Here is a 12,315-nt window from a genome sequence, read left to right as displayed (position 1 = left end):
GAGCACTGCTTCACTTTCTGACTCTAGACAAGCTCAGGTTCTTCTTGTGTGATTTTCAGTGCCATTTTCATTTGATCTAATTACAGATATAATTGAGTTTATAGCTATTATATTGATATTTGCTCTCTATTTTCTCATCTGTTTTGTGTCATTCATTATCCCTTTCTTGCTTGTTTTGAGTTTAGCAAGTATTTTTTTTATTATTTGATTTTCTCCTCTATTAGTTCTTCAGTTATATTATCTGTTATGATTTTATTGGTTGCTCTTGAAATTACAATACATATCTTTGATTCATTGGAGTCTGCTTTAGATTAGTATTTTACCATTCCTCAAAGAGTAAGAAGCTTACGAAAATTCAAGTTCTGTTTCTCCTTCCCTCCCCTGTGCTGCTTTCATTATATGTTACTTTCACATACGTTATAAATCTCATAAAATTGTTGTTGTTTTAAGGAGCCAATATTTATTTCTATTTGTCCATATATCATTTCAGGTATATTTCATTCTTTCTTACAGTCCCTTGTTTCTTTTTGGTAACATTTTTCTGAAAATTTCTCTTTATTATTTCTTGTGTGTATACCTCCTGGCAACAGATGCCTTGAGTTTTTTTTGTTGGTTAGTTTCTTTGTTTGTAGGCTTGAAAACATCTTTATTTTGGTTTAAGTTTTGAAGGATACATATACTTAATGCAGAACTGTAGGTTGACAGATTTTTAAAGTTTCAGTGTTATAAAGATGTCATCCTACTGTGTTCTGACTTCCATGATTTTTTTGTGTGTGTATATTTTTCCTTTCTCAAGGATTATGTCTAGAGAGTTTAATAATATTCTTGACCAGCTGTTGTAGTTGTTTATATAGGATCCCAACTCTTCCATGATAAACATAACTGGAACTCATCTCTTCTTGGCTTTTGCTTTAATCATGACATAAGCCACTTATGTACTGTAATACAACTTTGTCTTGCTCTTGAGAGCTTAAAAAGGAATGTATTTGAAATGCCTCCATTAAGTGTCAGTTCAGTTCAGTCACTCAGTCATGTTCTACTCTTTGCGACCCCACGGACTGTAGCACGCCAGGCCTCTCTGTCCATCGCCAACTCCCAGAGCTTGCTCAAACTCATATCCATCAAGTTGGTGATGCCATCCAACCATCTTATCCTCTGTTGTCCCCTTCTCCTCCCGCCCTTAATCTTTCCCAGCATCAGGGTCTTTTCCAATGAGTCAGTTCTTCACATCAGGTGGCCAAAGTATTGGAGTTTCAGCTTCAGTGTCAGTCCTTCCAAAGACTATTCAGGACTGATTTTCTTTAGGATTGACTAGTTTGACCTCCTTGCAGTCAAAGGGACTCTCAAGAGTCTTCTCCAACTACTCTCTATCAAGCTGAAGAAAATTCCTTCTATTCTTTTCTATCAGAGAATTATTTTTAATCATAAATAGATGTTAAAATATTTCATTCACATTTTCCAAATCTGTAGAGACGTTATCATACATGGTTTTTCTCTTTTATTTCACTGTTATAGTAATTTCCACTGATTGATTTTATAGAGTTCAGCATTCTTTGCATTTCTCAGATTAGCCATGCTGAGAAATCTTGTTGATCATGACATGTTCATTTTTAGAGCTTAGTTTTTGGGTTATATTTACCTGGTGTATTTTTTCCATTATTTATTCTTATAATTTATGTATATTTTGTTCATATATTTCTATAGTAGACAACATATTACTGGATTTTTTAAAGTCCAATCTGGAAAACTGTTAACCCTATATTATGAATATTGGGAGGATATCTTTTTGTTTTCAAAACTCCTGGAAAATATGTGGACTCTAGTCCTCCCAGTGAGGTCTATAAGTCCTGATGACCCAAAGTCTTAGCAAAGTAAGAAATCTTCATCCTGATCCTCAGTGAAAACATTCCTCTGAGGCTTCAGTACACACTTCCTTCCCCTTGAGATTCAGGGGGAAGTTGTATCTCAGACCTGCTTTTCTTTGTCATAGAGAAACTACTCATGATTCAGAGAGTAGTTGGGAGGCAAAAATTTAGGATGCCGGTGTTGTCTAAAATTTATTTTAGATTCATATTACCTCCAAAATGCAAAATAATACTTGTTTTTTGTATAAACTTTGGAAAACACCAGATACACAGAGAAGAAATTGATAATACCTACAATCCAGAGATAATCAGTGCGCATCACTCACTTGGGGACTTGGTGTCTTTTTAACTTGAAAGTATCAAAGGAAGTTATTTAGGCAACAACCAAGACTTGTCCTCTTTTCTGTCTGAGTTTTGAAGGGTAGTCTTAAAAAAAAAAAAATCATTAAAAAATAAATAAATAAATGGTGTCTACAGGGGCCAGATTTCTCCCCCCAATTCCTCCAAGAGCCTGTTCTACCAGGCCCAGGACTCCATGCCCACATGTACCTAAATGACCCACAGTAACCAAAACACAGGAAGGAGCCAGGATCCTGCAGTCTGCCCACCCTTTGCCCACACCCTCTGTCCCCTGCACCACATATCCCCTGCCACAGCCCTCCCTGGGCCCCAGTGATGCTCCCTCCCCTGGTGGCTCAGATAGTGAGGAATCTGCCTGCAATGCAGGAGACCCAGTTTCAATCCCTGGGTCAGGAAGTTCCCTTGGAGAAGGTAATGACAACCACTCCAGTGTTCTTGCCTGGAGAATTCCATGGACAGAGGAGCCTGGCTGGCTATAGTTCATGGAGTTGCAAAGAGTGGGACATGACTGAGTGACTAACACTTTTACATTCACCAAGAATAGTAGCCAATTTTATGCAGTTCTAAGCAACAGATGGGCTTCCCTGCCAGCTCAGAGGTAAAGAATCTGCCTGCCAATGCAGGAAACATGGGTTTGATCCTTGGGTTGGGAAACTCCGCTGGAGGAGGAAGCGGCAACCCATTCCAGTATTCTTGCCTGGAAAATCCCAAGGACGGAGGAGCCTGGAGGGCTACAGTTCACGGGGTCGCAAAGAGTCGGACATGACTTAGCGACTAAAAAAGAACAACAAAGCAATGAACATCCCATCAGCATTACTGCATGGCCATACTAATAATTTACATTATAAGACATATCCCAATTGTAGAGACACTAAAATGTGAAAAAGAGTCTGTTAAAGTTGATGAAATACAGTCAGATATTTAAACTGAAAAGTAGCAAGTAGACTAGAAAGCTACTTAAGTTTTTCCATCTTTATCTTTTTATCGATTTACCCTTCTGTTTTATTTATAAATAGAAAAATGCCTCAATAATATTGTATTGGTAAAATTTGAGTGGTTTTAACTTTCTTCTTTACATTTTTAGCATACTGTAATGTTTTTAATATTGAATATGTATTATATAAAACTAATAAAGTTATTGTTCTTAAAAGCACAGCAATCGGAAAGCAAGCAAAAGCTCTAATAGCAGCAAGGTTAGAGGGAAGCTACTGAAATTTGAGTAAATTATTTTGGACTTTATACTACTCTTGTGTTTATAAAGTAGACACTTTGGAAATGTACTTTACACTTTTGATCCATAGAAAACTATTCCTATACCTCTATCAAAGTAGGAAAAAAAAAAGTAGAGTTCACATCTTTAGATGGTCATTCAACATTTAGAAAGATGCAAACACAAACAGCCAAGGAATATGTTTGAGGATTTAGGAAATGTGGAGAAGAAAGAGGAGACTAAGGTATGAAAACCACAAAATATTAATGAAACTACTCTGAAATACTGAAACGCATAAAACAGGAAGTTGAAAGATACAGGTCAGAGGGCAAATGTGGGAAGTTGGGACAAGATACTCCTCAGTTTATTGAACAAACAAGTGATTCTTGCAGTAAAAAAAAAAAAAAAAAAATCAGGGAATAAAAAAAACACATTCTAATTAGTATTTTCAGAGACGCCATAGTTATTGGTGGATTTTCCTCAACTTATTTATTATCAGTCAGTCTTCTAATTTTGAGAAGAAAAATATTGTTAACAACAAAAACACATTTTCTTCTCTCTCTCATAAATTCTCTCACACCACCGCCCTCCCCCACTCCCCACTACATTTCACCCCCACACAAACTCTACCAGCCCATCTTCTTCCTCCACAGGGCTTCTTTTCCTGCTCAGATTCTGATTTTTTCTCTGTCATATAACATTATAAGGAACATGTCTCATGAAGAGCTCTAAAATATGAGTTCTTTAGGTATCTATTTAGATTTGGTTTGGCAAAAGCAGTTTCTTTCGATTTTCTCTCCCATAGATCTAAGGAAGGTAGCTTTATGTCTCCACTGAGGCACTATGTACAAATATTTATATAACATAACATTAAATTTTAAAACATTGAGTGTATGTATTTTGCTAATATGTGCCAAGCATAGTGCTAAGTCCTTCATTTACTTTGTAGGAGTGGAAAACAGACCTAGACAGATTTAAACAAACAAGCCCCGTGTGGCAGAAACTCTTATGTCCATGTGTTCATGTATATTTTCCCAGCCTCCATTGCAGTTACCTTGGACATGTTGTCTGATGAAAAGTGACTAGTTCTGGGCAATAGTTACACATCCAAAGGGCCTTCCGTCCACACGCTCTCTTCCCCTTCATCTGCCAGCAGGAGGATGAGGGGGTATCCTTACAGCCGTTAAGATGGGAGCAGCCTGGATCCCTAGTGGTTGGTTGGAGGGGAGCCAACTCCTCTGCGATGACAGCAAGAAACAAGCCGTTACTGCACACGGACCCTGAGATTTAGGGCAGTTTTATATCGCCAAAACTAAGCTAATGACTGTGACTAATGTACCCACCACTGCACAGCTAGTATCTACAGAGGATGCAGGACTTGAAACTGCTCCAGGTTCATTGTCTATGCTGAGAGAAAGATAAACCGGGGAGGAAGGAAGGCACTGACTTGCTGTGAAAATAAAGACAACCAGCCCCATCTTACTGGAATGGCAGCAAGATGCAGTAGTTAAGACAGACCTGACGTGCCTACCACTTACTAGTGTGTTATCACAGGCAACTTACTTACCTTTTCTGAGCCTGACATCCTGCACAGTGAAGATAAAAATAAGCACAGGGAGTGGCATACAGTAGATAATTTAGCAGTCAAATGTTATTTATGATGATTATCTACCCCTACCCTTGATAGAATGAGAAGAAAATCAATGATTATAAATAGAGAAATGTCATGCTTAGTAGCCACACATTGATGTTTGTTTTGTAGTACATAAGAGAATGACTGAAAATTGTATGTGAAAATTAATGTTAAAAAAAAGCATAATTGAGAGAAATAGGACCATTTTGTGTCTTTTACCAGGGCTACATAAAGCCTTGTAATATCTACACAAATTTAGATAATGTAATAAAATGAATGCATCTCACACTGGAATAATTGTGAATCATTATTTTCAAAAGCAATGGGGCAATTATCAAATGGGAAAAAAATCTTAAAATTATCCTGCTACTCTATTGTAATATCAATATGGAATTTATGAAGCACAGCCTTTTTAGGCAGCAGTGGAACATTTGAAAATGTGGCTCTCACAGTGGAGAACTTTTTAAGAGAGGCTTGAAATAATTAGAATTCCAGAGATGTGTTCAAAATGAACATTAATTACTTGATATTCAACTTGTATTACCTTATGTTCATAATAAGAAGTGATTTGGAGTTCTGGAATACAAAGGTGCTTCATGAAATCTCTTTTTATTTTCTAACTAATCACAGTGAGCCTGAAGCAATTTATTATTCTTTTTACTTATGTAACCTCTGCTTCCCCGGCCACCACTGCAGGATGGCAGTGTTTCAAATGGGAGGGTAAGGGGGGGTTGGGGAGGTTCTGTTGTGGGAAGCTTGGTCTCAGGCTCTGCGGGTCTCTGTCACAGAGAACTCTTGATCAGAGCAGCCTGCTTAGATGACATGGCCCCGAATTCTAACTATGGCCTTTATGACCTTCCCAAGTGACTCTCTAGCCCAGTTTACACCATTTAATCCCAGTGAATTTACTCTTGACGTTAAGGGTTTGATGACTGTGTCATCTGCATCAAAAATGGGAACCCTTGATTTCCCATGTGTACATTCTTGGGAGAACAATGAACTACAGTATCTGAAATGTCACAATCCTGGAAAATCTATAAATTATAATCTCCTGAGGGATGATTAAGTATTTTCTCCGTATTCACAACCTGTGGTCTGTTGGGTTTGTGTTTTCCTGTATCAGGATTTGGCCCTCAGTAAGCAGAGCTGCTACTACTTACCTCATCGAAGTATCCCAGGCAGACAGAACTTATTATTTCCAAGAAAGTGCTAACTTGAAATATGTGGTTTTGATGTTTGTTATTATTTTGAATTTTTCTCAGTTTTAGGTTCCTCATTTGTAAACTGAGTGTAAAAATACCAGTCACAAAATTTGCACACCGCACATTGGGAGTACAAAAAAAGTTAAGTTCTCTGTTTTCCAAATCTAATTTTATTTTGCTGTGGATACTCCCATCCTGTTGCTGTAAAAATAAATAAATAAATTAGTAGAAAACAAAACACCACCCCCAAATTCTAAACTTTCTCATTAATGATAAATTCATCTCTTTCAGGCTGAAATAATTTCTTTCCAACTAACAAATCTCTTGTGGATATTGGCTCTATTCAAACTTTGAATCTTCCAGAAGAGTTGTTCTGCTTCTTTTGAGTTTTCCCTCCCCTTTCTTCTTTACAAGGTATCACTTAGGTGACAGGGGCCGTTTCTGTGCTCTGAGAGACTGACTGTAGAAACAGTCAATGGCAAGACCGTGTATTAAAAATAGAACTCTGACCCACATCCTGCAGCAGCCTGCCCAAGAGACCAACCTGGGTTGGTTTACTGCAGCAGTTTATCTGCAGTAAATGGCTCAGGAGGATAGCCTGCTGTTAAGCCAGACCTGAAGGAAGCCTAGTTGTTATTCCTAGTGACAGCCCAAGAAGCTAAACAGTATTTTCTAACAATCCACCCAAGTGGCCAGGACTTGATTAATAAATGACATGTTCTTTAACTTTTGTCACTGCTTCAAATATAGGATCAACTAGAGAAAGCCAAGTATGCACCTAACCAGCCACAAAGGACACCCAACTTCACTTAGCCTCATTACAGCACACCCAAGCCAACAGCCTCTGTCTAATCAGGGCATACCCAAAGCCTTCCCTTTCTTCCACTATGAAGGTTTCCTACTTCTTTACCTGGTGTTGTTCAGTTCAGTTCAGTCACTCAGTCGTGACCGACTCTTTGCGACCCCATGGACTGCAGCACGTCAGGCCTCCCTGTCCATCACCAACTCCCAGAGCTTGCTCAAATTCATGTGCGGTGTGTCCATTGACTCGGTGATGCCATCGAACCACCTCATCCTCTGTTGTCTCCTTCTCCTCCTGCCTTCAATCTTTCCCAGCATTAGGGTCTTTTCAAATGAGTCTGTTCTTCAGATCAGGTGGCCAAAGGATTGGAGTTTCACCTTCAGCATCAGTCTTTCCAATGAATATTCAGGACTGATCTCCTTTAGGATTGACTGGTTCAATCTCCTTGCAGTCCAAGAAACTCTCAGGAGTCTTCTCCAACACCACAGTTCAAAAGCATCAATTCTTCAGTGCTTAGCTTTCTTTATGGCCCAACTCTCACATCCATACATAACTACTGAAAAAACCAAAGCTTTGACTAGACAGAACTTTGTTGGCAAAGTAATGTCTCTGCTTTTTAGTATGCTGTCTAAGTGGTCAGAGCTTTTCTTCCAAGGAGCAAACATCTTTTAATTTCATGGCTGCAGACACCATCTGCAGTGATTTTGGAGCCCCCCAAAATAGAGTCTCTCTCTCTTTCCATTGTTTCCCCATCTATTAGCCATGAAGTGTTGGGATAGATGCCATGAGCTTGGTTTTCTGAATGTTGAGTTTTAAGCCAGCTTTTTCACTTTCCTCTTTAACTTTCATCAAGAGGCTCTTCAGTTCTTCTTCACTTTCTGCCATAAGGGTGGTGTCATCTGCATATCTGAGGTTATTGATATTTCTCCCAGCGATCTTGATTCCAGCTTGTGCTTCATCCAGCACGGCATTTCACATGATGTACTCTGCATATAAGTTAAATAAGCAGGGTGACAATATACCGGGTGTTAAATAAGCAGTTAAATATACCAGGTGTTAAATATAGCTGGTGTTAAATATACCAGTTGTTAAATATATCTGGTGGTAAATATACCAGTTAAATATACGAGGTGTTAAATTAGCAGGGTGACAATATTCCAGGTGTTGAGACCCTGTCAAAGTGCATGTGACAGTGGGTGGCTGACTCCCTTGCTAGAGCAAGCTCTGAATGAACAGCTATTGATTTCCCATTTAGTTAGCCTTTGTTTATTTCCGCAGCTCCCACAGCATCAGTGAGGAGTGACCAATCTCATGCCATCCTTTTTGTTGGGCACCCACTTCCCTCCTGCTAAGACATACTGAAAGTCTCTGGACATTACTCTTTACCTCGCTGCCTCTGCCTGTGCTGGTGTACTTGGAAGTCTGTGCATTTGGCATAGTGGGGACCAGCTGAGTTGGCCTCACCCTGGCTCTTTGGCGTGCAGATCTCTGGATTTGTAGTGAACTACCCTACCTAGTGCCTGCCGAAGCTGTGTGCCCCACAGTCTCTGCCGTGGACTCTCTCACCCCTCTCCTCAGTTAGGCTCCCAACTCTCAGGTACCTGACCACAATCCCTAGTGTGTGTGTCTGTCACATAAGAGCTAAGAAGGACGGAGGGACCTTCTCCTGACCTCTCTCTGCTGAAACATGCCACACTACTGTTTTATTCTGTCACGCTTGCACGCTGGCTTGAAGGCACCCTGCTAAGCAGTTTCTGAACAGAAAGTGAGAAAAGGTCCCCTTTACTTTTGTTGCTTCTTTGTACTATCTGTGCTTCTTTTCTTTTCCTTTGTTTTCACTCCAAGGATCAGGTCCACAGAGGTTGATGACCTACTTTCCAAGTCCTGGTTATACCCTGTCCTTTGTGGCTCGCAAATCTCTTCTCTCCCTTGCACAATCGGCCTGAGATGACCTTCCCCCGGTGTTACAGCCTCATTTTTCAACCTGTGAACTTCTCACCTATAGGTGGTTCATTCACTTCTCTTCCTTGAGGGCAATAAGCCTTGTGATATGCATTAACAGGGGAAGGCATGCAGACAAATAAACTTGTGTACAGGTAAGGGATACTATACTAGGAAATATTATAAAGATCTTATCTCATCACTTCTCTTCTGTTTATTCCATAGTGTGGTAGTGAAGATCAACTGTGGTCAAGTACGAGGAAATACTTTGCAGCTATAAAGGGAAGGCAAACATGAATTTGTTCTTATTATTTGAATCAGAACTTAGTCACTTGCTCTTGTCATTAAAAGAGTTTTGCCTCCTTGTTTATTGAAAAAGGATTCCTACTTATTTCTATCATTTTTAAGGAGAGAGAGTTCAGTTTAAACCTAGACTCCCCCCCTCCCCCGCCTCTGTGCTGGTCAAATGTGTGAATTTATATCAGTTTTCTTGAATTCAGTAGTTTCTCATGGTCATTTTCATTTTCACCAATAGAAACAAAAATGTGAGTTCCAAAGATTTTCACTGGATATTTTTTCCTGATAGGTTAGAGATAGGAAAAGTCCTCAGGGTAGTCAGAGAAAATCTCATCTGCTAGCTGGCAGTATTTCCTCACAAGGTCTGGAACTGAGGTTAAACCTTGAGGATGCTGACTGTGCTTGTCCATAAATATACAGGAAAGGAAGAATATTTCACAGTCCTTAAAGAGGGTCCAAGAGAGCTGAATTCCACCCAATAAGTGAGGACAGTCTGTGCTGATGGTGAATAAAAACTAGAACTGATATTTACATAACACTGTATAGTTTACAGTTTTTTATTTGCTATGTCTTATTTGAGCAAATAAAAATCTTCTGAGAGCAATATTATTATCATTTCCACTTTATCGATACAGCCAGACTCATCCTAATTTGTTATATTTTGACTATTACTATAGTTCAATGTGATCTTTTTTTTTTAGCCAGTTCCTTTACTTTTAAATGTGTGCATCTAGGGGAATGCCAACTCTGCTCACCTTGAAATTGAGAAGGTGGGAGAATTTCTTGTTCCACCTTGAAATCCTTCAACCTGGGGCAGCTGTGAAGATGAATAGGATTCCTATCAGCTTCCATCGTCAAAGCTTACAACACGTGAAAAACTAATTTATAGTCAACATATCCACCAATAAAATCCATAAATACGTAATTTGGAGACAATGTTTCTATGGCAATGTAGTATTTACCCAAGCAGTAATTATGGCAGCACAAATGTGTTAATGGCTAGTTAGAGAAATCACACCTGCTACTAAGTGGGTTGCAGTTACTCACTATCTTTTCTTTGCCAAATTTTATTGCTCAGATTATATGCTCTTTGCGGGTGAATTCATCATCACCACTTTTATCATTTATTATCTACTGAGTGCATGTAATGGGCAAAGGGGGTGATTTTTGTCAGGTTTTAAATGGAAGGAAAAAAAATTGGCTTTGGGAGTGGAAAGCTTTGCCAAACACAAGGGCTGGTGTGGACAAAGGAAACATGAAGCTGGACTGTATGGAGCAAATGAAGAAACTGAAAAGAGTGATTTAATGTGAAAGGTCACTGGGAAAGAAACTTCTTGTGTAATTGAGAGTAGAAAAGAAAAGAAGTAGGAAGTAGTATGAAGGGAGTAGGAAGCCGTATAAAGGAAGTAGGAAGTAGTAGAGAGGGAGTAGGAAGTAGTATAAAGGAAGTAGGAAGTAGAATAAAGGAAGTAGGAAGTAGTATAAAGGAAAAAGCATGAACAAGGAAAAGGAAAAAAGGGAGACCAAAGCAGAATATGAGAGAGAGATCATTCATCCATTCACTATTTAAACAAGAACTGAAAATCTGTTATGAATCTGGGAACTCTGAGAAGTTAACATCTTTTGATGGGGAAACTGAGGTCCACGAAGTTTAAATGAGTTCACAGACACTAAACTGCTGATGTTAACTTTGAATCACAGCTTCAATTCTGAGATTTGTGTTCTTTCTACCATGCTAATATCATGTTGCTATACCTCATGGAGGCCTTGTTTTTATCATTTTTCTTATAGATTTTTACATTTCTTGAATTGAAAAAAACTAAAAAGAAGTAGATATATGGAGTTCTACGTGCTAGAGAGGTTGAAAGCATTGCTAAATTTGGTTGGAATGAGGTCATACTGAAAATAACTTTTTTACAGTTATTTCACAATGTATATGTAAGTCAAACTATTACATTGCACAATTATATTTTTAAAGTATATTTCAGTGAAGCTGGAAATAAAAAAAGAAAATAATTTTCAACACCAAGTGGTGGAAGTGTTAGAAATAGGGTTGTGATGTGTTGAGGACAACCTTGAATTACTGGACAAGACAATCCAGACACCTGATTATCATTTGGTTTTGTTTTCTTCTCCTTTGATTCATTTGTAGGCATGTTGGCTTTTGGAGAAAATTCTTATTAGCTGCATATTTTGATTTAATAATTATTTTGTTTTCAATCATTTAGTATGAGGATGGCTTATTAAATCACAAAGCTAATACTTAGTATTTGTATGAGATAACTCTTGACAAAGTATTATCTGAATAGAGTCATTTTGTTAGTTGATGAAATGTTCTCCCAAATAAAGTGTTCTCAACCTTAATGCAGTGTGTCAACCTGACAAATTAACAAACCACATCAAATAATAAAACACTGAAAGTGCCAACTTGATCTTCACAGCAAATTGTCCAAAAAGATTTGGTAATTTTTAACACAAGTCAGTATGTTCTGTATTCTATAAATGACCTTCAAGCAGAAATAAACTTTCCATCTGAACTTCCTTAAGTAATTTTAAGAATAGTTCAAAAAGGGCCTAATAGCAAAATGAAATGGGAAGACATTTGTCTAAACAAATCTCCATTGTCTAAACAAATCTCCATGTCTAAACAAAGCTCCATTTCTCTTATATTTTTATAAATAAAGAGAAAGTATTGTCTGCTCCATTTACATTATTTGTGTGTGTATCATTATTTTATTGTCTATGACAACCCTATGCTGGTCAGAAGCAAAGCTCAACTCCTTTGGATCAAAGTGTGCCTTATACATGTGGCTCCTTTGCACATGAACACTTGGGGATCCTTTATCAATTATGATTATGGATAATCATGAAAAATATGTAACATTTCCAAGTAATTCTCCACATTCTGTGTTTGGTTGCTAGTGTCTTTGTAACAGTAAGAAAAGTTAACTAGATGTTGCAGAGGTATTTTTGTCCCAGATGCAAAATTTTCTTCAACACATTAC

General features: G+C 38.2%; 1 long non-coding RNA gene across 1 annotated transcript; it reads right to left on the bottom strand.

The window, feature by feature from the left end:
* Positions 1-2,031: 2,031 nt before the first annotated feature.
* LOC145529421 (uncharacterized) lies at positions 2,032-10,705 on the bottom strand. The gene is made up of 6 exons (XR_014071206.1): positions 10,066-10,705; positions 7,181-9,287; positions 6,229-6,471; positions 4,490-4,673; positions 2,923-2,999; positions 2,032-2,291 (listed from the first exon to the last, which is right to left on the bottom strand). It is a non-coding gene; the product is annotated as an uncharacterized LOC145529421 (long non-coding RNA).
* Positions 10,706-12,315: the final 1,610 nt, after the last annotated feature.

Source organism: Giraffa tippelskirchi, chromosome 12, assembly GCF_054371585.1.
Source record: "Giraffa tippelskirchi isolate mGirTip1 chromosome 12, T2T-mGirTip1v1.2.pri, whole genome shotgun sequence".
NCBI classification, from domain to species: Eukaryota; Metazoa; Chordata; class Mammalia; order Artiodactyla; family Giraffidae; genus Giraffa; species Giraffa tippelskirchi.
This window is presented reverse-complemented; position numbering and strand designations above follow the sequence as displayed.